This window comes from Ischnura elegans, chromosome 5 (assembly GCF_921293095.1).
Source record: "Ischnura elegans chromosome 5, ioIscEleg1.1, whole genome shotgun sequence".
Taxonomy (NCBI): Eukaryota; Metazoa; Arthropoda; class Insecta; order Odonata; family Coenagrionidae; genus Ischnura; species Ischnura elegans.
The window spans coordinates 73,279,519-73,306,932 of NC_060250.1; the positions used below are offsets into that span (position 1 = coordinate 73,279,519).

Sequence of the window (27,414 nt, forward strand, 5' to 3'; positions counted from 1 at the left end):
CTTGATCGATTAAGTGGACTAACATGACAGAAAAATAGCTTAAAAACCCTAAGGATGATGGAATAGTATAATTTCATAGCTTCAAACATGCTATTTGCTATCATCCAGGTGAAGACCAAATAACTGCTAATCATTATAATTGACAGAGAGGTCTTACTATGGTGGTAATGTTGAATACCTACATCAATTTTGGGAATGATAGCAAAAATAATGAGAAGATTTTCACTTCATTTGATCAATTTTTACGATACATAGGTTCTCCTTTGGTTTAAGATGATATAAAAAACTTATGCAATGATACCAATATGCATCTTTATCAGCTTAAAACAATCATTTAAATGAAGAAAATATTAAACCAAGCCTTTGAATCTATGGCCTCTACTGCCCAGATGTGCACTGTGCCCATTAAGACACTTCACTCAAATACCTTCACCCTTTAAACTGCGAGGCAGACAAACAGTATGAATGAAAGGATTAGAGAAAAGTAAAATGAGGGAAGAAATAAAGCTTCCGCTCCGGATGAATTTACGGAAATTTTTGCGGGGCTTCATTTTTTAAGCCAATTTTCACGCTAGCGCTGGCTCTGTATCACGGTTCCATCTACCGTAAAAATCTGTCCACAGAGTATAGTTCTCGCGAGTCGTACAAGCATAGATAAAATGTTCGGTAAAGCATTTTTCAAACACTTTATTTCTCACGGTGAGGCTCAAACATATTATACTTACTAAAGCATTAAAGCTCTGAGTACTAAAGCTTTCTGAAATCTGTGAATGTCTTTGTCTATTCATTTTAATATGTAGTATAAGATTTAAACTGTATGGCTCATTCAAGCAGAGCTTATTTATAGACCACCTGAAAAGTAATCCCATTGAACTTTTCTTCTTTTCATGGTTCTCTAGGTCTTTGACATTTCAATTTTCCCCGACCAGTGATTCGCATAAAAAACATAAATACTTACAGCGATGATGGGGGCAAAGGAAAACAAGGATGAGTTTTATAATGCTAGTTCAAATTCAGGAGTTAAAAATTGTAAGACAGCTAAACTAAATATGATTCGCATGATTAATTTTATTTTTATTTTTGCAAAGGATGGGTCTGAAAATAATTATCTACACAAAAAAACGAGAACAATTTCTTCTAGTTAAAATTCCCAGAAAATCACCTCGAAATTAAGAGCTTATTTTCTATTTTTTTCGTTTTCTACTCATATCTCCTGCTTGCATGGTTTACTATGAAGTTAAATTATTTTGCGCGTAATTCCTGAAAGAACATGAAGATATTAAGCCCAAATAATTGAATGATTTTGCCTTAAAATTTGAACTCAAAATAAAAAAACGGGTAAAAGAAGGTAACAATGATGAATTGGAAAAATAGAAAAGAGGGCTTTGAAGTGATGCCCGTAATGGCATGCATTTCATAAATGAGAGTTTGTGGAATGAAGAATTTGTAATCATCACTCCATAGTCACAAGATAATATTTCCATAATTATTGGCGGCATGCATAACTTATGGATTTTCATACTCGAAGTGCTTGCAAATTTTGTTCCATACCAGCTTTCAACAATATTACTTCGCACGGTGCACTGAATACGGGATAAATTTCTACTCTTCCCTTAAATCTTCTTCCCAAAATTACTATTCCACAGGATTTCCCATTTTCGAAACATTTTCTCGGCTTATGTTTTCTTTCTGTCCAGCGAGTGAAGAGCAGAGGCTGAAAGCTCCTAAGCATTTGACGAAAATCTGCATATCCTTCGGTGGTAAACGCGTCCAGCGCCGATTTGAGTGCGATGGCCGTCCAACCATTACTCCTACAACCCTCTCTCATCCAGATCTTTTCTCCAGAAATCGCCAGAACATTTTCGCTCACGCAATTTGCATTCGCGTTTCTTATCTTTCGCCGACAGGAGCAAAAAAAAACATGCTCCGCATAAAAAACTTCCCGGAATCAACGATTTTACAGTCGGTAATGCAGCATGGTCTTGGGAGCTTTCCGTTAAGTGACGTAAAAACGTGGCGCCACACTTTTCAAGCGTTCGACCACACCAATAAATATATGTATACCACCACTGTATGTATACATATGTATAATATATGTATATATGGATCAAGGGCAGGGGAAAGGTAAGGGATATTTGGGGAATACCGAGGGTAATCTCCCAGCAGTAGTGGAGTCCGGGAGATAGTGAGTATTTTGAGAATTTCTAGACTTGTAATAGCACATAAAGGTTATTCTATTGCTTATTTTCCTAAAGATTTAAGTATTGAAAACCAACATTTATTTAAATTTAAAGTAAATTGGTTTTTCGGGGCTCCCCTCTCCAATATGCATTCGACAACTGAACAATATTACCATTTTATCTGGAGTAAATTGGATACCCCAGAGGTGGAGGCAAAATCAAAACTCAAAATGACGAAAACCTTAACAGCAGTAATAAATCAAGTAAAATAGAAAATATAGCTTGGCAATTATGCCACATATTGGCATTCTCTTCATCTGTGAGGGCTTGTAGACTCATTAGTTTGTAAAAATCATTGCATAGACACTAAATCATATATTTATCGTTTCTGCCGGCACCAATGACCAATTCATTTCCACACTCGACTTGCTTGTAAATAGTGACAGAATGCCATGAGGAGAAAAAGGGGACAGGACCCTATAAAAATGAGGATTAAGGGAGAACAATGGGACCCGTGAAAAATAAAGACAATTCCATAAATAAGAACAATAAAAATTTTTTGCACTATGATTTTGTAAATTTTTCTGTAGATCGAATTTTTTCAAGCAATTTTTGCATTTTTATCGGAACTCTTGTCATAAATTTTTACTGAGGCAATTTTATAATTTGTTTTATCGGAATTCCTATGATATGAAATTAGAAAAATAATCTTTCTGAATTTGTATTGTTCCCCGGTATGCTGAAGAAATATTCAGAAATTTTGAGAAGTTCTGAATGGCTTTAACCAGATTTACTATTCATACAATCATGATTATCAAAATGGAGGACAGTTTCCGTTTCTTAAAAAAATTGCCCGGACACCGCACGAACAACTCAAAAGGACAACACGGACGTCTGATCACCTTACTTGCAAATTTTGTTCCATGCCAGATTTCTGCAACAGCATTACTTCGCACGGTGTATTGGGCACAGAATATATTTCTGGCTCCTCTCTGTATCCGCCACTGTATATACATGCGACTGTAAATATATACGACGTGAGCCATCCCATTTTTTGGTAGCGGAAAAGAAGAGAGATATAGGACGAGGAGATAAATAGGTGGATGGATGGTGGGGGGGCGTAAAAAATAGAGGACAGGCCCGTTATTTTTCGACGGCGTGATTAATGACCAATATGAGAATTTATGGTGAAGAAGGAAGATTAGCAACTCTTCTATCCCCCACTTCCTTCCGCCCTCACCGCCTCACACTCAACCAACTCACGGGAGTGATGGTAAAATGCCGTTCCTCTCCCATAGGGCCGTGATAAAACCACCCCGCACCCTCCCTTCAAAATGCCGCGGCGTCTGCCGCCTCATCCCGGGCGTCAGTCTTGCGCTAATTCCCCCATTCTGGGCCGCTCGACTGGAAACAACAATAACAAGGAAAGCCTCTCTCTTTCCCCTCCTCCCTTCTAATCTCTCACTGTATAACCATCCTCTTTTCCAGCCACAAGACGGAGTGACTAAGTAAAGGCTTTATTTAAGAATGAGGATACGGTAAAGCGGGAATTAGTGCGAATAGACAATGATGATATTTATTTACTGCCGTCGTCGGTTGCCGGGACAACCGTTTGGCAGCCAATTAAGTCAAGAATTGGTATTGTCACAACATTGCGTTCCTCATTAAATAGATAACACCTTGAAAGACGGATAATTGCGATTTATCCTGAGAAACATAAGCATATTGCGTCGAGAAATGGTTTGCGCTCGAATGGCTTTCAGAAACATGTGAATGTTTCTGCCTTATCTCGACGTAGAGCCTTCAACTGCCTTTGAGCAGTTTGTCACAGTTAAATTTTACAACTCACTCACGAATAAGCGATGATAATATGTTGAATAATAGCTGTAGTAGAACAGGTAAATATCTCTAACATAGTCCTCAACACTCTGTAGAAACTATGAACCCAAATGGTGGCTAGGTTGTTGTTCGTAAAACGTAAAATAACGGAAAAGTAACGGAAAATGAGAATTAAAAAGTACTCCCATGCAACTTGTCATGAAACCTATCGAATATGCTACAAGCCACTAAAAACATTTCATTGATGTAAACATATAACCCGGAAATATACATGATTATACAAGCAATAATGTGCAAAAGAATTTTCGCATGCATTGATTACGGTATGCTTGTGAGAGAGGGTCGACCAATTAAAAAAACCTAGCTCTGTTCGATTTGTGCAGAACAAGATGGTACGAGGATCTATTTTTCTACCCTAGCCAATTACAAATTGTCAGTTATAAACGAAAATACATTTTGCACTCTCCAATCTGTAACATCTATTTATTACCTCAAACCTACATACTTTCCAACTGAAGCTCATACAATGAAAAACTTGGGATAGGAAACAATTGCTTCATATACTCGTCAATAATTTTCCATGGTATTCATCCTTTAATTAGTAGAGAGTTCATTACTGGGCACTCCCACAGGTCATAGTTTGACGTCCATAATAGCGGAAGCTTCGCAATTAACTCTCGTTCAAAAATAAGATCGTAATTACTCATGAAAGTTTTGGACAGATAGTATAATGAAACACTTTGGTAGGCATAGGTATAAACAGGCTTAAACGGTGAGATAATTATGCTCCAACCTATCCATTTTCATCAGAATTTTCTATGTTAGCAATTTGAAAAATACCAAACACTGAACACGCACAAAAAGAAACAGATGGAGTACGTTGGACATGACGTATGAAAGATTAATGGCCAAAACAAATGCAAAACATTCTTACAAGAAAGTTTTAAAGATGAATGCAAAAGGGATAAGTTAATGCACCGTTTCCTGCTGAATAACCCGCCAGTCAATTCGGTTAAAACAGTAAATAATGATGACGAAATAAATTCAACGCCTCACCATGGAGGGATGGAGTCGTAGTGTGTTTTTTTTTCTTCTCTTCCACCACGCGAGGATTTCAAGAGAAAGGGGGAGTTGGAGATTAATCACCGACTCCCTAAGCCGCCCAACCCTGGATCCACCCATCCTCCCTCCACCCACCCACCCTCAATCCGCTGTCTCACGAAGTGGAGGCTAAAACCCTTACCCTCCTCATACCCTTTAAAGCGAGAACCCCAATAGGCCACACTTTGGGTCCCCAGCCAACCGCGCCTCCCATCGCTTCAGTCCACATTATTCCGCAGCACACCCAGAGGACTTTCACCGACGCCCGCACACTACCCGCAGTCAGAAATGGTGGCGATGGGAGTCCCGTCAGCGCGGTGACTGTCGCTCGCAAAATTTAAAAATGTCAACAGTCCAGAGGTAGCATCACTCTCGCACGACCGATCTTCTTAAGTGAAGTACTAGTCTGAAATGAATGGCTTGCGAGGTTACTTTTTATCATTACATGATCGATTAAAAAGTAAACTCTTGTTGTATTCCACACAGTATTTAAAAAAGAATCAACCGGTTTCAAACTTTTCAGGTAATTAACAAGAGGTGAAAAAGTGGATCATAGATTCTCTCGGCGTATCAGTTGCAGAAATGTTTCTCGGATTTTCCAAGGGTAATTTGCTCCATGTATCCCGACGCTTTGAAAAGCGATTTTCTCTTCATCCTCAGGGGATCTTATGAATGATTCAAAAGATCTCCCGAGGATTAAGAGGAAGTCGATTCAGAATGATTTTGAAGATCACCCGAAGATCAAGAGCAAGTCGCTCTTCGAAACGTCGGGAGACATGGAGCAAATTATCAGATGAAAAACCCGAGAAACCTTTCTGCAGGTGAACAACCGGTTCTTACGGGCACGGAAATACTGGGTGTGAACGACTAGTTGGTTTACCGAAAAAGTTTTGAAACCGGTCGAGTCTTTAAATAAATATTGTTGAATACAACAAATTTTACTTTTTAATCTATCACGAAGTATTAGTCGTTCATTAAGACTTGAAAAACTTGCGTGATCATTTTTAAAATTTTTCGCATTATAAAAGCAGACGCTGTTTTCATTATTTCCTTTCAACACAAATTTGAAAATTTCTCGTCAGTATTTTTATACTTTAGAAACAGGAATTTTTCTGCATTGATTTTACAAGTTTTCTGATACAACCATATCACCAACGTCAGTTTTTTTGCAGCGAAAAAGTGCAACATAATTGTTTTATTCATAGAATAATAATAAAAAATGTGTGTTATTGTGTCACTCACTTTTCTCTCCTCCAAAATACAGGGATAGTCAAATTTTCACATACATCATGCTTGAAATGGAAGTTTCATCACGATCAAAAAAACGCGTCCGTAAGAACTTGGTAAAATCACTGCGATGAAATGTTTTCATAAGTGTAATCTGAAGTTTACTCAAAATTGCAAGATAATTACAGGAGTTTTAAATGATCAATTATACTAAAAACACGATGGGACAAGAATGGACGCATTGAACAAAATTGGTTTTAATAAACGAAGTCAGTTATTCACTATCTTTGCTGAAACAGGATAGATGCAAATGATAAAAGTCACGAGGAAAGATAGGTTTTGAATCTGTCTGAGTGTGTAAGTCACCAGTCGTTTATGTTGACAACATGTGGAATTCATATATAACAAATATTTTATCATTGCTACATAATTTGCTCCCACTTTCCTTTACACATGAGAAATGTCAAAGAAAAAATTTCTTGATTTCAGTTATAAGACTCCAAAGCGGAAATGATAGAAAACAAGAAGTGATTGAGACAGAAGTGATACATTAAGAGAGATATTTCGCCGAACGGAAGATATGGGAAGTCGTTTTTCCCCGCTTCATAAAGGGCTTCAATAAATGTTAGTCGTAATTTTGTTTGAGCATTTTCTTTTCATATTTAAACCGGTGATGTCGTAACACCCCCTGCCGCACGCCTTTTTAGGCGGCTAGTGGGGTAGTAGGTAGATGTACTACATTATTGTATAGCTACAAAACAAGCTGTTTATCTGTTGGATTGCCGATTTGGAAGGATCAAGGAATATATCGGAAAAGCGGAGTTGGTATCATCGGGGGAATACGGACTAATGACACAGGGAAGGTTTTCAACGGCCTTCCATCCATTTGCCCGTCTGAAAGCCCTACTCGGCTCAATGAGGTAAAAAGTCGCACAATTTGGAGAAATCCGCCCTCGATGGCGTCATGGTACAGTCCTCGCCTGCTACGCTGAAGGTCGCGGGTTCGAGTCCCACCTGGGAAGGTAACCACTAACCAGGGCACTGTTAGGCGTTACTTTCTGATGCTTACTGCCGTAAATTCCCCCTTCTCAAGTCCATATAGTGCTGTTTTTAGGGCGATGAAGGTAAAAAAATAAATAAAGCAGCCATTGGTAAATTTCCTGGCGAGGTCTGTAGCTTTGTTTCTTTACACAGCAAGAAATGCTAAGCAGAGGTCGACAGTGTGCGCATAGCAAACATTCGTAGTGAGAACAGTGAATCTATTCTAGTTCTGCAACTCACGTGTTGTCCAAGGGAAGTCGCCAGTTTCTTCTGACGTATGTTTACTTTATGCAAACATTCTAATTAGAATACCAACGCAACGCGTTCTCGGCTCCGTTTCTGAGGGCAAAACATGGATTGCGCTCTAAACAATGCAGGCTCTCAGTTCTCTCGCTTTAAGCCTGAATTTCGTGATACTTGAACGTGTACCAAAACCCAATAACAACCCGTGCATGCTCAAAACCGTTCACATACACTACACGTGAACTTGAATCACGTTTGTTTGGAGATATTCTATCACAAATGGGTCAGCAGGTAATAATGCACTTATTAGAAAAACTGAAGACTGGTAGGGAAAGAAAAAGAAAAGCTAACTTCAATGGTCGAAGTTTCCAAGGTCCAACAAGGAACTGTTAGCTAATTAATACTGCAAATGTCACAAAAACGAGAAACATAACGAGTATTAGCCATTGCGCCGACTAGCCAACATACTGGATTTTTTTCATAACTTGCTTGAAAAATACCAAACTGGTGAATATCCTTGAAATTGCAAAAGGTCAAGTATCATGTGATACCGGCTCAACTATCGGAAGTGTACCATAAATTCCTTCGACACCCAGCGATAATAAGAGAAATACCTCATTTTTCGTTGATAAAGGCAACTCCATCTATGTTTCAGGCATTGGAAATTATAAAAATACCCCATTTTTCGGGGAAAAAGGTAACTCCCAACACATCTGCGGCACTGAAATTTGTGTATCGCACCGGCTAACGGGGACACGCTCAAAAAAATCTCTCCCTTCCTCCCCTTTGCCACACGTTCAATCGACTATGCCACTTTCTCTCCTCCCGCCTCCAGTTGTTTTTTTCCCCGCACACCCCAACCGCATCTCCCAAAACCACCTTCAGCCACCAGAGGAGAAAAAAATGTCGAGGCCGCATCTATTTCCCTCGCCGAAGGGGTTCGTCCCGTGTCTCCACTCTACCCGCCATTCCCCTCGGGGAATTGTTTTCCACCACCACCGGCAGCAGCAATCCCTTCCTCGCCTGTGGACCAGGGGATGAGAGGGTGCGGGAGAAGTAGGCACCCCAGCGGAGCAGAGAGGGGGACACCCAGGAGGCGCCGTAAATTCCCCCTGACAGAACTACCCCCCTCCTCCACGTTCGTTTCATCGCGAGCGAAAGCGACGGATGATTTGCTCGATCGGTATATTTTTTGCTCTTCTTTCTCTGCTTCCACTCCTTTCCCACCACGGGAGAGAGAGAGAGAGAGAGAGGGCACCATTTGACGGGCGCGTTCGAACGAGTTCACCAGTGCGGCACTAGGGCTCCATTGTCGCGGCCAACAAGCGCATGCATTGAAAAAGAAGAAGTAACTGGTATCACGAGAACCCAAAATATTGCGCACCTATTCGGTTACAGGGTACCCTCCAACTCGGTAGGCCCGTTTCACATGGACGCCGACGGTCCGCGCTACGCGCGCCATTCTTCACATAGGCGTGGACGAAATCTGTTGGCGTCCGGCACAATGTCAGCTTTGTGTAGCTTGCCAAGGTAGAATAACGTCATGCTGCCAAAAGCAATTAAAGCAATTGCTGTATTACAGGTCAGAAAGAATCGGAAGAAAAGTGCCCCTCAAATGAGGATTTGGGTGAACTCTATTGTGGCACGAAGAATATCAAAAGCCGCTTTAGTGACCATATTTACTGAACTACGCGGTTATGAACCATAATTTTTTCAATTATTTTCTCGATGTCAATTTCACTATCCATGGCAAAAAGACGCGATCGCACTGTTATCTCCAAGTTAGCTCTAATTCTACAGGCAAATCTATTTGGTCCGCATCAGCCGTCCGTGTTCAGGTGCAAGCACAAACCTGTCTCTGTGGTCCGTACGCGCGCGGATGATCCGCGGGGCGGATGGGCCACGCGGATGGCTCCTCCGCGTGCGGACGGTCTGCACTCATGTGTAAGCTTCCATTAACGTCAATGAAACCTTATCCGCGCCGATATCTTGTGCTAAGGGATTAGATGCGGTTAAGAAGAGTCAAAATGAAAACAAACACTTCTCACTCGGTGCATCAACCGACCTAATTTACCAGTGCGGCGTTATAACACTATCATCATGGATAACAATTGCACGTATCAAAGGAGAAGAACGCACTGATATCGAGTGTTTAGAAAACCCAAACGAATGCGTACCTACCTGTTAATTCTCAAGGCACCCGCACATGTTAGGTTGCCTGTTAGCTTGTGTTAAGGTCTTAGATGGGGTGTCGCAGATAATAATGCACTGATTGAAAAGCAAATACAAAGGCTAACTTAATTGGTCGAAAGTTGTTTCAAAAGTCCTACTGGGAGCTACTTTTAAATTAATGCAGCAAATGTGACAAAAAAGAGAAACTTAGCTAGTATTAGCCATTGGACCGACCTGGTGGCCTACTGGATCTTTTCCATAGTTTGCTCGAAAAATCCAAACTATTGAATATCCTAAGAGTTGAACAGGGTCAAGAGATAGAGGCTTAAGAAAAGACAAATACGAGGGCTTACTCTGTTCATCAACTCGAAATATCTATGCTTTTCCCGACCCTGATTACCGTCCGAATTTTGACATTTACTGATAAACAATGTGCAATCACAAACATCCATGCCCTGCACAGGGGTAAACCACCTATATGATACTCGAAACCGATATCTTCTGTTTGGAAGGTGAGAACTTAACCCCTATTTACTTTACTGGCCGGCCTGGTTTCGATTGTTACGGATAAGACTCAACCCTGATTAAGTCACAGGAGTAAGGATATCACTCATTAGGGTTGTAATGGGAAGTGATTTTCCCTGGGCCACCACGCCAGTTCAGGAATTCCTTCTGGGGTTTGCTTGAGATTTGCACCGCGAACTTTTCGATCAGTGACCCGAAGTTAGTTCTAACCGCTCTATCAAACCACGTCATCCTACAACAACTACTAAGTACTTACTTAAGTACTAAACAAATTGCATCGTTATTGATTCTCAATGTGTCATTTAGGAACAGATTGTGAATACTTAAATATATTTTTAAAAATCAAATGGAAATTATATCTTCTTAAGAATGAACTGGCAATCAATTCTACGGCATTATGCGCTATACATGATACGAATTCTCAAATTTAACAGTTGCTAATGCTTATAACGATAAACCCTATATATTTGACAAAATAGAAACGAGTACAGAGGAGCAAAACGTTTTATGGTAATTGAAGAATATAGGCTCTTCCAATTGGCGTAAATCAAAAGGATAAAGAATATAGATTAAATAAAAGGAGAGCATAATTATCTTTTTCATTATATAAATAGGACATATTACTCCCTTTCCAGATTCTTTCCTAATCTAGATTAAGGCAAAACTTTACAGCAAGAGAAAACGAAAAGGAAACAATTGAAAATACAGATTTAGGCAGAGTGCACTTTTCTAGAGTGTACTTTTCGGTGAATTTCTGAATAAAATGTTTGGTGCGAGTATTATGTCACGATAAATAGACCTATCGAGCAGGAATGAATAATCTGTGACATCGAGAACCCTCAAATAATATAGAACTCCTTGACATTAAATCAATGATTTTCGAGATTAGGTATTTGGTAGAATTTTGACATGGTAGGTAAAACAATTTAACTAAGTTGTATTCCTCTTTTTTAAGACTTAATTCAGCAATTGACCGATTTCAACGTATCAATGTCATTATCAAAAAGACTTCCTTGAAATCTCAATTTGGAATTGCCCCTCTTTAATCCACGACTTCTGTCTAAAAATTTCTTTTTACCAAAAACAAAGGGCAACGTTGTTTTAAACAAAAAATAAATAATCTAAAGCAGCAACCTATCAAAACATACATTATCACACAAATTTATACAATAAATAACTCAAACAACGAATGAAATTTAAAAAATAAATAAAAATGGGGTTGGATAGTTCACGCCGTTACAAGTCCTCTTGAGACACACAGATGAGTACAGAGCGTTCTAAATTTTGGTCAGAGAGAGAGAGAGAGAGAGAGCGAGTTTCGGATTTGAATACGAATCAGGTCTACGATGGATGATGGTCTATGGTCTCACGGGAGTTTCCTCAAGGGAGAGAGAGGGTCACGAATCACGGCAAATAACGCGCTGCTGCGTGGCGCGTGGTGATGAAGAAGAAAACGAGGACGCGGAGGAAGACTTTGGGGAAGCAGCGTGAGGCAGAAAACAATAAGGCGCAGGAGATTAATTGGGGATTCATTCTTCCGGCGTGAGAGATGGTAGGGAGAGAGAGAGAAAGAGGGATTCTTCATTTATTTATTTATATTTTTATTATTTTCCTTCCACCCTTTTATTTCCACTATCCGCGGGGGACTAGTGCGTGGCGTGCTGCGCTTTTGTTTGAGGAGGAAGGGAGATGAGGCGAATGAAAAATCTTCAGTTTTTTCCACCTCTTCCCATCCTTTTTCATCCGTATTCAATGAAGAAGGGAGAAAGGGAAAGAGGGTGGCGGGCAAGAGCATTACGGGAGTCCCTCTCTCTTCCACGGACCACGAAGATTTTTCGATCCCTCCAGAAGGGAGTGTAAGAACGAGCATCGAACTGATTAGGGGATTTTTTTTTTTTTTTTTTTTTTTAAGTTTTTGGTTTCCGTCCCAACTTCCCCTTCCAGTCTCTCCTCTCGAGCTCCGTATAACGATGGTGGCGGCCTCTCTGTTTTTTTCCGTAATTTTCGGAAATCGGTGACTTTTTGAAAAATTCCGATGGAGCGGAATACTAGCTTTGTTTGTGCGGAAAATATCCGGCTCGCTTCGCAACGGTGACAATGCTCACGTTTTTGAAAAGCTAAAGAGGAACATGCAGCGAAGAAAATTCGTTCGCCTTCCGAAAGACTGAGAGACTAGGTTTGTATTTTTTTCAAAATCTCGTTCTTTTCATTAACCAAGATCACCAAAAATAAACTCGTCAGAGGTTTAGATTTTTCATAATCATTTAGATGAAACATAGGTATATTAAACCAAAGATAAGATCAAAGTATGTACCGGAAAAACTGGTTAGGAAATTGATTTTCAGATACTGTCCTGTAATAAACCCATTTTAATATAAAAAGAGAATATGATTCTACTATATTTGATGAAACTGATGTACCTCCAATGGGGCGCACAAATGTATTTTACCGAAAATTTGAAGCTGTTTATTTAAACTGGCCGGAATAGTTTCACCTACAACCAAATCATAAAAATATTAATAACATCCGTAGGCTTAGGGTAAGATGGTTCGTTAGCCATGTACGAAATTACAAGAGATTACACGGGAAAAAAAGCCTTCCCATTAAATTTATAAAAAAACAAAGATGCTGAATTTTATGCGAGCAAAAAACTGAACGCAGAAAATATTAATCCAATGCTCTTCCCTGCATCAATCAGGCTGCCAAATATAAATCGAGCCACGGTAGAATTAAAGCAAAAGAGTCATGCTGAGCTGGGAAGGGAAGACAAATTTCCGTCGAAAAAATCGTGAGATAGAGGCATAACGAACGGATATAAATCCCTGAGGAGGAGAAGCTTCCCCCTACCAACCCTCTGACAAAAGAAAACGTCTCCGCGCTACGGGTCCAGCAGCAAGGGCTTGTCTGCGGGCACGGAAATTGATGATTGCCATACTTTGGAACCCCTTGAAAAAGTTTTCCCAAAAATCCCTCCTCTCCGACCCCCCCACTCCTATTTTCCAGAGAAAAAAATCAACAGCTTTCCGTCTTTCGTCATAGCACTATCCGCCTTTTCTTTATATTCATCTCCTTCTTTTCCCACGTTTCCTTCGGTTTGCAATCCGTATTTTCGGTGGCGTAGCCCCGATGGGAGGGGGTTTTGGGTTTCAACCCCCTCTTTTGCCTTCAATTTGAGGTTTTACTTCATCTAATTTTTTTATTATGTTTTAATAAATACTCGTAGGAATTCACTGTTTTTGAGCCTATAAAATCATGTTTTCAACATCAAAAATCCCAAAATTTTCCGGCGGACGACCCCCCATTCGACCTGTGGTGTTTTCCATCAACCCCGGAAAGGCCCCGAGATCTCCTGTGAACCCCCCTCTCTCCCATTTAAAAATTCTGCCCACATCAATTCATATTTTTCCTTCTCTTCAACCATCGGTACTTAACGTTCTGATTTTCCTCATAAGAGCAAATACAAACACGCACAAAAATTTCTGATCAAACGACAAATATAAAAATACACTTCACACAATTTATTTTTTATTCCAACCCTCATTCCTATTTTCCATATAAAAACTCTTAAGCTTTCCATCTTAGTACTATCAACCTTTTTAATAACCCTGTCCATCTTTATCAACCTTTCTTCCGTTTAGAAGCTCGTATTTTCCCTTCTATCCAATTATTGGCACTCAATTTTTTGATGAATGAAGTATATTAATTCCCTGGGTTACCCCATGTGATCAAATGCAAACAGATGCAAAAATTCCTGATCAAATAACAAAAATATAAATACAACTGGCATAATTCTGTTTTCGACAAAATCATAACAGCATACTTAATGGAGGTTTAACTCTAAACTACTTGGAGATTTATTTATGAGAGTGAACCTGAACCTACTTCTCTTCTTTGTGAGCTTTATCTTTCCTAATGGTGCCTCAAGCCACCTTTTTATCCTGAAGATACAGCGGATGATAAACGGGTGAGTTTCTGTTCCACTAAAGAAACCTCGGTGATGGTCACTGTAGTGAATAACATTGGTAACTAGAAGAAATCAAAGAATATTTTTCAAAAGAAAATTATTTGAACTTGAGCTGCACTGAGGATAACGTGTACATGGTTGATATAGTTACATATGAATGGTCGAATGAATGTTTATTAATGCTCTGAGCTTAGCCAGATAAGAAAATTCAAACACAAAAAAACAACTTCTAATTAAACAGGAAAAATCAAAAATACACCTGGGACAGTTATTTGCAACCAAAAGCAAAAAAAAGCTGTAGCAGAAATTATCCAAAGTAATCATTGAGAACAGAAACTAGCAAGAGGAATAGGAAAACTAAGAAAAAAACTTCATATAACTTGGGATAGCACACTAAAAAAATTAATATTATTCACCGACTTGAGTCCCTTGAAAATGGATGTAGAAGTGTAATCTTTTATGGATAATACATTGCACTTTTCCACATAAATATTTAGTTAAAAGGGGAAGGGACTCAATATGCTTCACCCGTGATAATGCAGTACAGTGAAACGTATTAACTCCACGAATAGTTCTCGGGATCGCCACGGGGTCAGGAACTGCATTAATGCCGACGTTTCGATACCCGACTGGGCCATCGTCCTCAGGGCTATGGGTGACAATGGCCGAGTCGGACATCGTAACGTCAGCAGTAATGCAGTTCTCGACCCGGTGGCGATCCCGAGAACTCTTCACGAAGTCTATTCACCGGGAAAACACTAAATCTTTCTTCATATTGACTAAATTTGATATAAATATTTATGAGGGAAAATGAAAAATATATTTACTTCACATCTTATAGCTGACGTCATTTAAATCTGATAGATAGTATTTTATCGTGACCAACAGCAATATTAGTTCTCAAGGCGTGACTGAATGCATTTGCAAACTTTATGCTACTGGGTAGTCTGCGGCTTAATCATGCTGCGCAGATCAATTAGGAAAATAAGAAATGGCGACCATGACCGAAATGATATGAGCAGAAGAAAAGAGTGAACTGGATGCAGATGACATTTTGAACTGCCAATGGATACCTATCCAAGATCATGAGGAAGAATGATAATAGTAAAATGTAGCCAAAATGAACAAATGTTAACCAAAAAGACTGAGATGATATTAAAGGGAAGAGAGCATGAAAAGACAACGGATTAAGTACTGCATGAAGAGGTCAACGTATACCGATATGGGAATTGCTTAACAATTATTGAGGTGAACCATTACAGGTATTTCAAAATACATCCAGGTGGGAATCGAACCGTGACCTTTCGTTTAGCAGATGAGGGCTGCACCTAATAGTCACGGAAACTTAATTAAGGTGTACTATGAAAAAGGGATAAATGACTATCCGGCAGAGAAATACCGTGAAAATCAGTACTAAAGTCAGCTCACTATTGGGGAAATGAGATGATGTTCTGATGGTCGAGACTCACATGCATAATTAAACTATCTAAATCATATCTGTACAGAGGGAATTCGGCAATTTAATGACGCTCACTAGCCAAGAGGGATTTCTCGTTGGTTTTTAGTACTCCCAGGACATGCGATATTCTCAGTGTGTCAATGCACACTTGTAATTATCGATAATACCACCCACGCATTATGAAGCGTACAGAATTCCGGCCACGGCAACCGCTGCGCATCAAGGTGAAGTCTAATTAGCTATATGGGCCGCCGACACACGTGTTCCACTTATTGGCAAACGAACAAACACACAAATGCAGTACTAAGACCAGTCTCGACTATATGATGAAGGACCACTTCAGATACTCCCTCATTTGTCTACAAAAAATGGCACTGTTTATAGAATGATTACTTCCGATACAATTTACAATCGTCAAAATGGGATATTCATTGCTGTTTCAACAAATAATTATACGAACAAAATGTAGAAGTAATATATTTATCACTATCGCTTGCAATTTTTCCCATTTGGACAAATTTTGCGGGAAAATGGATTATATTAGAAGTGGAAAAGACTTTATTTAAAGTATCATTATCAAGGTGCATTTGCTCAAAATTACATTTTATAGTCCTCATCAAAATTTCGTTGGAAACTTACTATTCCTTGCATCACAGGAAGCCCAGTTTTCCCCAGTCAGACAAGACTAGCAACAATATCAAGTAAAACTAAATGAGTCGTAATAAAAAAGAGAGGCATGCATGATTTTGGAATAGAGAACGATATGATACCACATGTAAGGCATCCAAGTATATGGAAAGTTGAGAAGAAAATTGTGTGTAAAAAGATCTCTCCAAAAAAGGCAAATCGACAAATTTCAAGAAATTATTTCTCCCTCTTCTTTATGAATCCTCATTCATCGTTTTATAAGTAAACATGAAACTACATTTATAAACATGAAACAAATTATGCTAAAATAAACGCATGAATAACTTTTTTTGTAAATGAATGATTCCATCCTAAATTACCTGATCAGTTTGTCATGCAGTAATCTATTTGACTTGTTGCGTCATTGCTGATGGTATGTTCTCAATGAAACTGAGGAAAATAATAAAACTAGAAAGTCGGCGAAATATCACTCTTGCAATAAAAAAACCATGCGAGAGAAAATAGGAAAATGTGGATTGCATAAAGCCAGTCCAGGAATGCCTACTTACAATTAAAATCCGTTATCATTTCCAGCAAAACAAGAGCATTTATCCTTACTTAAAATAACCCATTAGAACAAAAAATAGCTTGAGTTATTAGTTTTAGCAATAAGATATCAAATATTAGAATCCAAAGGCCTGAACGGTAGAGTACACACACTATCCATATGAAATGTTATGAGACAAAATGTGTCCATATATGGGAAAATAGCTGATTCACTAAATCAAAATTAATTTTGTCACCTAAGCAGCTAATAAATAAGCTAAAATAGCTTTTTCTATCCCTAATTTATGCGGGTTACTCCTTTGAATTCGTCAGAAATACGATCCTCCTTGGTATTCCCTATGCCTTCTAATGCTATTTTCTAAAATGTATTAACCCAATAGCGTATTTGCAAGTACGTCCGACCTCAGGAAAATTGAGGCTTTTACAAAGAGATTTCAATATTGACTATCTCTTGCAGAAAGGGTTTTGACAAATCAGACTGGACACCACGGCTAACGAAATTGATAGGAGCAAGAGAATCCTATTTAAGAACTTTGCACCCGTAATGGACATCCGACCTCAATCCATCCATCCAATCCATCATAGTAGGGTTAGGAATATCCGGTGAGGATTTATGGACCTCGTCCTCAACGAAATATTCATAGGAATAAGAATGCGAATTTGACATAAAACCCGATATTGACTTAACAATATTACAGCCAGAAGTACGTCACTCTTCAGTAAATTTTGAATCCAAATGCAACCGATAAGGATAAATAGCGAACCCTCGGTGAGTACACAGGTAGCGGTGAATGACGAAATATTTCATTGAACACATTTACGTCTATGGTATCGACGTGAATACCCATTAATGAGGAACGTAATTAAGCCTCAAGTGAGGAGGACGTTCGCGATAAGGAATTTAGTAATACACCTCTAACGAATGTGAACACATACATTTGCTAAAAAAAATTGTAACTAGATTTCTTTCTAATTTCAGAGCCAGCATATTAAGATTTATTTTTTAATCTATTTGCCATCCAGTGATGAAAGAGATCAGAAATCAATGGTCTTCATTCGGAAAAAATAGTAAATAATTGATGCTGTTTTATAAATACACAGTAAAAACTTTTATCTCTATAAATGTTTAACTGATAACTGCAGTCTTATATATGAAGCCTTTCGATTATGAAAAATAAAAGAAGAAAACTTCGAAAGATCCACTTCTATATTAAAAAAGGCATCACCCAGGTTCTACGTAACATGGTTGCAATTTTAGGCTCACACCAAATACACAAGTGAACCTAAAAGAGTTTTGTTCTCTTATTTTTAATTACCCAACATTACTTTTAATTTAAAACTAAATCTTTGTCTTTTCAATGAAAATTCTTTGGTTAATTTACCAATCAATAAGAATTGAAGTTAATTCATGAATTTTTTTGGAACAATCAGCATCAGAGCTATTTTTTCCAATGAATGCCAAGGCTATGTAAACAATTGGTCGGTTAGATTACCGCACCTAAGGAGCAAGAACGCCCGTATGCCTGTGATGAACGAGACGACTATCGCATTGACTGGTGTAGTAGGTTTAAAACCAGCGCGATACTCGGAAAAATGGCTATAATGGATGAGCTAGAGAGTGATTTAATTGTTAAGAGATCCTAGACCAGAGACTATGCCAATAAGAGTTGAACAGCAGATTTTAGTCCTATATTCATAAAGGATTTCAAATAGATTTTTAAATTTAATTTTAATTCATTAGTACGTGAATTATAAAAGGAATATCACTCACTTGAATTATTAAAAGTAAAATTATATACATTATTGTTGGTTTTTGGCAATTAAGTGATGCAATATTATCATTATGCAATTATTCGATTTTTCACAATCATGTTAAATTAGTTGATGGTTTAAGGCGTTACTTTATGGAATTTATTCATATTGACTAAAAATTAAACAATGTTTTTCCACATAAATACTCCGTAATGCTGAAAGATTTGAGGATGACGCAGTGCGTTGAAACCATGGTAATGATCTAATAAATATTTTATGAGGAAAAACATAGTTTAATTTTCATTCAACATGTTGTTATACTATTTATAAATCTAAATTACATGCATTAAGCACAGAAATATACAAAGGCAGGACGATGCCTACAGGGTCTTGCTTGTGTATTACGAAACCGTTCACGGTAATAAAGGTGAATGTCCTAAAATATTATTAATGCGGAACTGAACTGTTCCACTACGAGCGGAACTGGCATACGGTTGATGGAACGTACACGAGGCTAAAAATTAGCGTATGATTATGAAATTACGATCCACCATTGGATAAAAGTCTCTGCATGAGCCTCACGACTCCCTATTCATCAGTGTCAATTAATATCGCATTGGTAGTAAGAGAAAATAGTTTTATGGCACTGACATGTAGACGGTGACATAGATTTCATGGTGGTGCAGCGATCAAATTAACGTCGAATACACTTGAAACAGCGTAAACATTTTGGGAATGCTGTCTCACTTATTCATCGAGATTTAATCCGAGAAGTCGACACCACTTAGGACACGCTGGATAAAAGGTCGACAGGCATACGTTCCGAGCAAACTCTCAAAAGACTCGACGTTTAATTAAACAGCCGAAAATGCGAATCACTCTTGTCTCGCATTTACATCGACAAACTCCCTGAGGTTAAAGGAGGAAATCGAATTTTCACGACGATTGGAGTGAGATTTCCGGGAACAAATTAAAGATGTGTGCCGGAAAAGCGTGTGCAAACGTAAAATCGTTCGGATTGAAGGCAGAAACGAAATGAGTGTGGGATGAAACGTTAATAAAATGAAAGAGAGACACACAGAGAGCAAAATTACGTTAAGAAGAGAGGTTATGCAACTCCGTTCATTATAGTTAAACAGAGAGCGCAGGGAGAATAAAGAACTCAATTTCTAAACTGCTGTAAACTCACCGCGAGTATATGTGAGCTAATACCATCGTTTGTGCCACGGAAACTTGTGTCAACTGCTACCCCTGTGTGGGCGTTTCCATTGCAATTGAATATGCTAAAATATAATTTTACTCAACTATCACGCACATCTAAAATCATTTTGCGTTTTTAAAGGGAATTCCGTAACGTGCGATGCAATTATAGCATACCAATTAGGCTTTCCGTCTCGCAAGAATGAGGATAGCAAAAATATATACCTTTATTATGAGAACGAAAAAACTAAACATGAAGAGCCTTTAATGCTCATTTAAGATTATCGCATATTTGCAAAAGTAAGCACGAAGACTCTTTTATGCTCAATCGATATTTTAAAATGTTGTGAGTGACCTAATTTCTTCAGGCTTCGGGTCCTTGAAATAGGATATTTTAGCACGAGAAACCACCTCTTTTGAAGAAATAGTTTACGCATCACATTTTACATGTACAGAGAGCTCTTCAAAATCCCCATCGCACGAAATTTTCACTAATATTAGTATGATAAGAAAAGAGAGATACTTCCACATGCACGCCTCATCCAATAAGTACCCTAACGTTCCTAAATTTAAAATAAATCAACAAGCAAAACATAACCACCACTAGCTGTAGATAATGCTTGAGTAATGCAAAGGGTAATAAATAACGTTCCACAAAATATCTTTGACGAAAACAAAAAATAAAACAAAGAGTCACACCCGTATGATCAAACTATTCGTGAGGTAGCATGCATGTCCTCTGCTCTTACGTTCGGACATTTTTCCTCGTCCTTCCTTTCAATGAAACAGATCTCCGCTCAACTCATACCCATCCCCAGAACACTCCATTCCCAGATCCCATCCTTTAACGGGCCCAACAAAACGCTTTGATTGCGATTCGCAGCGGGAACGCCAGCGACGAAAAGAAGAAGAAGAAATGAAAAGAACCGTAGACAGATGAAGGAGGATTACCGCTCGCCGCCACCACGACTCCTTTATTAAAGACTTCTCGGGGACAAAGAGAGGAAATGAAAGGATAAGAATCCCTTGTTCCATCCTAAACTTCTCTCCCCAACCCCAAAATAATCGAGAGAAGACTTTCAATTCTCACGATTTACGTAATACATATTCCACGATTAACATATTCAGCAAAACTGCAAACCAACATAAAGTTACTGACAGTCAAATTATAATCTTTAATATGCTCAAATTGGTCGATTTTTCATAAAAAGATACTACACATAAACATTCTTCATATAAACATACTTTATTTAAACATACTATACTCTTGTGCTTGCAAAATTAATATCTCGATTGAATATATGAAAGTATTAAGAGGAGGAATACTGGAGAAATGGTAGATTCGCTCATTATCTTTCCTGCAAGTAAATTAGAAAGCTTTGGTACATTCATTATATAAGAAAGAAGAGAGTGTATATAAATGAAAGTTTAAAATTTTATGCATAGAGACGAAATAAAATCTATTAGTATTACTCAACGTCATTTCCAATCCACCTGTTATCTATATATATAAAAGAAAGTCGAAAATCGTGTTAGTTAGAACACTTATAACTCGAGAACGGCTGCACCGATTTCAATGAGATTTGGTTCTTTGGATTCGTCTCAGGCGGGGTTAACATATAGGCTATTAAAAAAAGGATAATTTCACAAACAAAATTCATCTCTTTCCTATGGGCATGCTTTTAGGAGTTATAGTAACACAACAATTGATAAGTCGGTCAAAACTACAAATTAAATAATTTGTTTTGTCTTTACCACTTTAATAACTGAATTTAGTAACAATATAACATTTTAATTACTAAATATATTCAAAATATTAATTAAATTGAAATTACATTTAAAAAATTTAATTCGAGCTGATTGTAAGCCCAGCCGTGGCCCAGCTCGAGTTGACACTTAACTACCGTGTTTGTAAACAAATCTCCAAGTAATTGTTGACAAACGATAATGTCCGTGTTCCTGAGGTGAGCGGAAGGTGAGCTCATCAACAAAGAGTTCCAGAATATGATTGATCACCAAAAGAATCAAAGATAGTTGATTTAGCGAGAAAGAACGAAGATGTGGATGACTAAAACGAGGTAAATTCAAATAGTTCGTACTCTGCATGGATTCGAATCTTTTAAATGTGTAACAAACGAAGACGAAATCACCAACTATCTATCTGAATATTTTAAGTCCTTGGACGTACCTGGCTTACCAAGGCACGATTTACAGAAAAATGTAGTTTCTGTGTTCATGATCTTTCGAAGCCTAAACCAACCATAACTATCCAACGGAACGTGACTGATTATTAAAAAAAATTGGTGATGAATGTGATTCACGCAACTTTACTCGAAGCAAAATTCAAAGGTTAGGAAGTCCTCATTCCGTAGATTCCATGATCTCAACTCATATGCCCTTTTGAGCCTAAACGTATTCAATTTACAATTTGTGTTGCATTCGTGATAACGATTAAAAGATTGCATGGTCATTCTTTCAGTTTTTGTGTTGTTTGTGCTCATGTGCTAATGAAAACCCATGATTTTCTCATGGTCAATTTAGCGTACTATGTTCACGAGTCGATAAACCATCCTCTGTATTTCTTCCTTCGCTTCAAGTGCGTAGCTAGGATAGGGGGTTTTGGGCGCAGCTAATACCACGGGTCTGTAGGGTATAGAAAACTCGCTAAGGTAAGCGGGAAGTGTGGGGGCACTTCCCCCAGACATTTTTTTAAGATAAATGGTTCAAAATAGTGGGTTTTGTGGCTGTTTGAATAGTTAAATATGTTTTGTTTGTTAGTCATCCGTCCCCCAAATATTAATAACAAAATCTTTCATAAAAAAAATTCTCTAAGCTCTTGGGGGGGGGGGGTTTATCCCCCAAAACCTTCCCTCGCTGCGTCACTGCTTTGCTTCGCTATATTTATTTAGCTTCATCCGCTTCATCTTGCGCCTGATAACAAAACAAAAACTGTTGTTTCTCAGAAGGTGCTTGACGCAAGACATTAAACCCGAATGTGTAGGGCTCACCGTGGTGCGTTTACGCATGCAGTACGTTTACGCAGTGCATTTTTTCCAAACAGAGATACTAAAACTGGCGCGCCTTAAATCATTTAATGCGAATGCTGCTTCATAGGGGCTTTTCTTGCACGATTTTGAGCATCAGTCAAGCGTCGGTCTGGGGTCGTGTCAACCTGCCCCCTGAATGGGCCAAGTGTATGCAACAGACTTGGACCTAAAAACATTTTTTTACAGTTAATAACGCAAATAGCCAACAACTGAATGCGTATAATTTTTATTTCATGAACTGCTTTATTAAACCACAATGCCCAAAATTTCTTAAGCTAAAACGTAAGAAAATTTGTTGAAAAAAATCCGCGTAAACGTGCTCCGATTCACCCTATGTAGATACAATAAAGAAAATGTCTTTCTAACAAGCAATTTTGGTACTCATTTACGTAGTTTTATTGAATTTGTATCCTTATTTCATTATAATAAATAAAACATGATTAAAAACGATACAGCCGCTCTTGATTTATAAATGGTGTAAGTAAACTGTAAGTTCATTGATTGTTAAGCGGTACGAAGTTCGCCGGGTCAGCTAGTTTACTATAAATATGAATAATACTCCATTTTAAACATCAACTTATGAAATAATAGCAATATGTTTAGCACATATGAAACAGCAAATAAATATCCTTGCCATGGACTGTAGGACCGATTGGAGATAATTAATGCTAAAGTGCATTCGCCTATGAACACTTAGTAAATGGGGTTCCATTATTTTGGGGAGGCAATGATTGAATGTTCAGTTCAGCAAAGCTTTACTGAGTATGCTGACGCAGTAAAGGTCAGGAAATAATTATCTAAATCATTAAAAAATTATTTTATTTTATTTTACTGCAATGAATTAAGTTATCACAAACCAATAGCTTAGTAAATTCTACATAGCGATAGTTGTTGCAAGAGCATTTGTAACAGATCACGTTGTCCTCCATTTATAGAAAAAGTATTTCTTCTCCTGCATTACATCATAAAACTTTGGTCTTATCGTCTTTAAGACCACGCTTCAATTTCATGAGTTATTTCAAGTGCAATGTTCAGAGTAAGGTGCACGCACTCTGTAATCGGTGGGAATATCAACGAGCGGATATAATTCACTCAAGCCAAAGTTACAACATAAATGACTTGATTTCAAAGAATAAGAGCTGCTTAATGATTTCGAGAATAAAATACCCCATCTCGTCATTTTCTTTTATCAATCCACCCAAAATGATTTTTTTCTCAAAAATTTATATATATTTTTTTCTTTTTTTTTTATTCCACCCTCATAAAACCTCCACCCAAACCTCCCTGCCTAGACCCTCCCCTCAAATCTATAAAGGACAACCTCTTTCCTTCTTCGCCCTTTCCCGATACCCCGTGGGTCCCAACAACCCGTGAGGAGACCTCTCCACCACGTCTCAATTATCACACTCTTCTTCTCCATCAATAAAAAGGTAGAGAAGTAGAGGTGGGGGAGGGGGACGAGATTGGGATTTTTTTCTGGGACACAAAGAGAGAGAGAAAGAAAGAGAGAGAGATATATACGTAGGAGATTTTGGGTGTGAGAAAAGAAAAGATCCACTTCATTCCCCCAAACCAGCCCCCGATTACCTTCATCCACTTCACCCGCCACCGCAGCCTCTAACCATTCCACCCAACCTGTCCCGTCTCCTCTTCCTCCTCCGCCAGCCGTTCTCATTACATGCCATTTACTTTTTTAATCTGAGCCCTTTCGTCTCACAAAACCACCCCCTCTCTCTCTATCACTGTCTTCCTCCCATCCTCCCTTATCAGTCCATACCGCATCCCCTCTCTTATCCCCCTCACCAAATTCCTCTCTTTCGAACAGAAATGAAATAAGCAAATGGATGGAACAATCGGACTCGGATCGGTGGATGGAGCCATTATTTGACGAAATTGGCCGCGGCGATTCGATAAGTTGAGCGCGAAATTAACTCGCGGTGATCGAGAAATATCACTGTCGAGGAGTTTTAGCGATCATGTATTGGTTTTGGTCACAAGAAAATCTATCAGAAATCATGAATATCTCTAAGTAAATGAATTATCTCTTTTCAAGTGATTTCACAACACATTCGTAGGAAAGAAATAATTAATTTTTATAAATGATGACTAATATTCCGCGCTTAGATTATTATAACTAGTATGATTATTATCAAATAGGTAAGGGATTAAATCACTCTAAAACTACAATAAACCATTCTTCATGAAAATCTTAAGCACCTAATACCCCTTATTATGGTGTATTTACTTATTTCCTCGACTAATATTGTCATTGATCGCTTGACTTCAACATTGATTCCAAGGAACAAGCCGTTTATAATGCTTCAAAAAATTTAGGACACATGTATGCCCTTAGCTTATGGGAAAGTTTGAAATACCTATAGCAAAATAAAACATGTTCAAAAAATTTGACCAAGCTTATTTTGAATGTAGAATCAATTCATAACCGGTGGCAAGTCTCAGAGGACAATTTCGCACATCCTTCCTCGTGGTGTAAACGTATTAATATTACGGGCATAGTTGACACGGGAAATTTAAAAAATAAAGCTCTGGATTTTTTGTAATATTTCTATTAAGAACTAATTTTACAGATATAGCCACTTCTTGTGGGATGAAGAAATCTTTGGTTACCCGCCAGGTGGCATTGATTTATGGTACGAAATTTTCTATGGATAATTATATTATTGTCTAGAGAGGTTCAAGTTAAAATTCTTCCGATTTTCTGCATTGCTTATCTAATTCTACATAGTTCGCCTAAATCGGTGTTTGGCTGAAAAAGCAAGAACACTAAAGAAATTTAGGTGCGAACTCTGAGAGATTTGACTGCCTAAATGCGACCTTCCATTTATTTAATTCCTTCATTCAAGAGACTATAATGAACGGCTAAACCTATCCCACCAACGAAATACCTCATATGTTTCATCTTTTCTGTCAGACTCGGATGTATGCTATGATTCTCTAATGATGCTCTTCTTGCCAAAAGCAAAGGTATCGATCATTCATTGCTCCACAACCTTTAAAGCCTAGCGCATAACCTCGGAGTGTCTAGTGTTTCCCTAACTAATTTATACCAAAGTCGCATTAAGTTCTTTAATGGCTGGTAGCAGTTTCTAACTAATTACACCGCTTTCTTTGGTATTCTATTTATTTTACGGCTTAAATATCTTCGCCATAATACCAATGAGTCCACATTTTCAATCTGAAGGGGATGACGGGCATAACTTTGACGCTTTCCTTCGTAACTACCAGTACGTAACCCGAATTTACTTAAATAAAAATCAATACTCCAAGAAAACGTAATAGCATGTATAATACAGTTTTACATGGGTTTGCCCATCCTCAAACGTCATAGGGGTATGTACAACTATCCGTCCTACGCTAAATTATCGGGCTGATCATTCCTCAACCGCTCTCCAAGACGCAAATGCTCTCACCACTTAGTCGGTCAATGTCCCCTTTTCCCCACTCCAAAAAAAAACTCTAACCGATGCCGCCATTCTTTAATCCAAGCCTCGACAGCAGCACCCCCTGAAACTCCTGCGCCCCCCCCCCCCCCCGCAAAACCTAAAAAGGGCCTTTTTATCAGCCTCCTTTCGTCACATCAACACTTTCTTACACACACCCCGCCAACTCGCTCTTAAGACTCCTTTTCAACACACCTCCTTTTCGCCACAAACTACCATTGGAAATCAACCACCTCTCCAACCCCACCCTCCGCTTCACGCTCCCTCGCCATGATTGATTATCTCTTTCTCGCGAGTGGATGAATGCGATGGCGGGGGGTGCCGTGGATGCGGGTGGTCCAAAAGGGGTGCTCCACGTGGGATCGCGGAGAGGGGATTAAAGCGGGGAGGCAGGGGTGCGGTCCCCGGGTGTGTGGGATGATGCTCAAGGAAGGGATTTCTTCGGAGGGAAACGAAAATATCGAGGAATGAGTCGTACAAGTTGAGGCTTAGCAGGGGACTGTGGGAGTATCGGTCGTGTAACGGTGCTGGATAACAGCGCTTCTACCACGAGATGAGGGTTTCGATTCTTAAGGCGGATGCAGTAATACGCACACGTTCATGCATAGAAGTATAGCTGATAGTATGAACGCGAAAATGTACCACCATATTAGCAGTGAAACTTCGCGTCTTCCACGATTTATTTTTTAAAAATACTACCGGTTTCGGCTATCAAGACATTATCATCGTTCGATTCCGAGCATTCTCCCAGAGTTCATCCCACGGAGTAAGCGTTGTTTGAGTGTGTGTGAGTGATTTTGTGTGTGATTACTCAACGGAAGCAGCCTTAGCGAGGCACCCAAACCCTCGCAAAGGTTCCTTCAGATTTGAGCGAGTGATTGTGAAGGTTTTCCGTATGAAAGTCTGGGGTTTGGTCACCGCTGAGAATCTCCCCGTATCAGCATACCAACACAGTGATTTATTCGTACCTACGAAGAGGTCCCCACGCCATTATCTAGTTCACAATTTT

General features: G+C 38.7%; 1 protein-coding gene across 1 annotated transcript in view; it reads right to left on the reverse strand.

Annotated features, from left to right (window-relative positions):
- The window catches only part of LOC124159717, a 236,767-nt gene that overhangs the window by 106,747 nt on the left and 102,606 nt on the right, over positions 1–27,414 (reverse strand). The gene's annotated exons all lie outside the window — the stretch shown is intronic.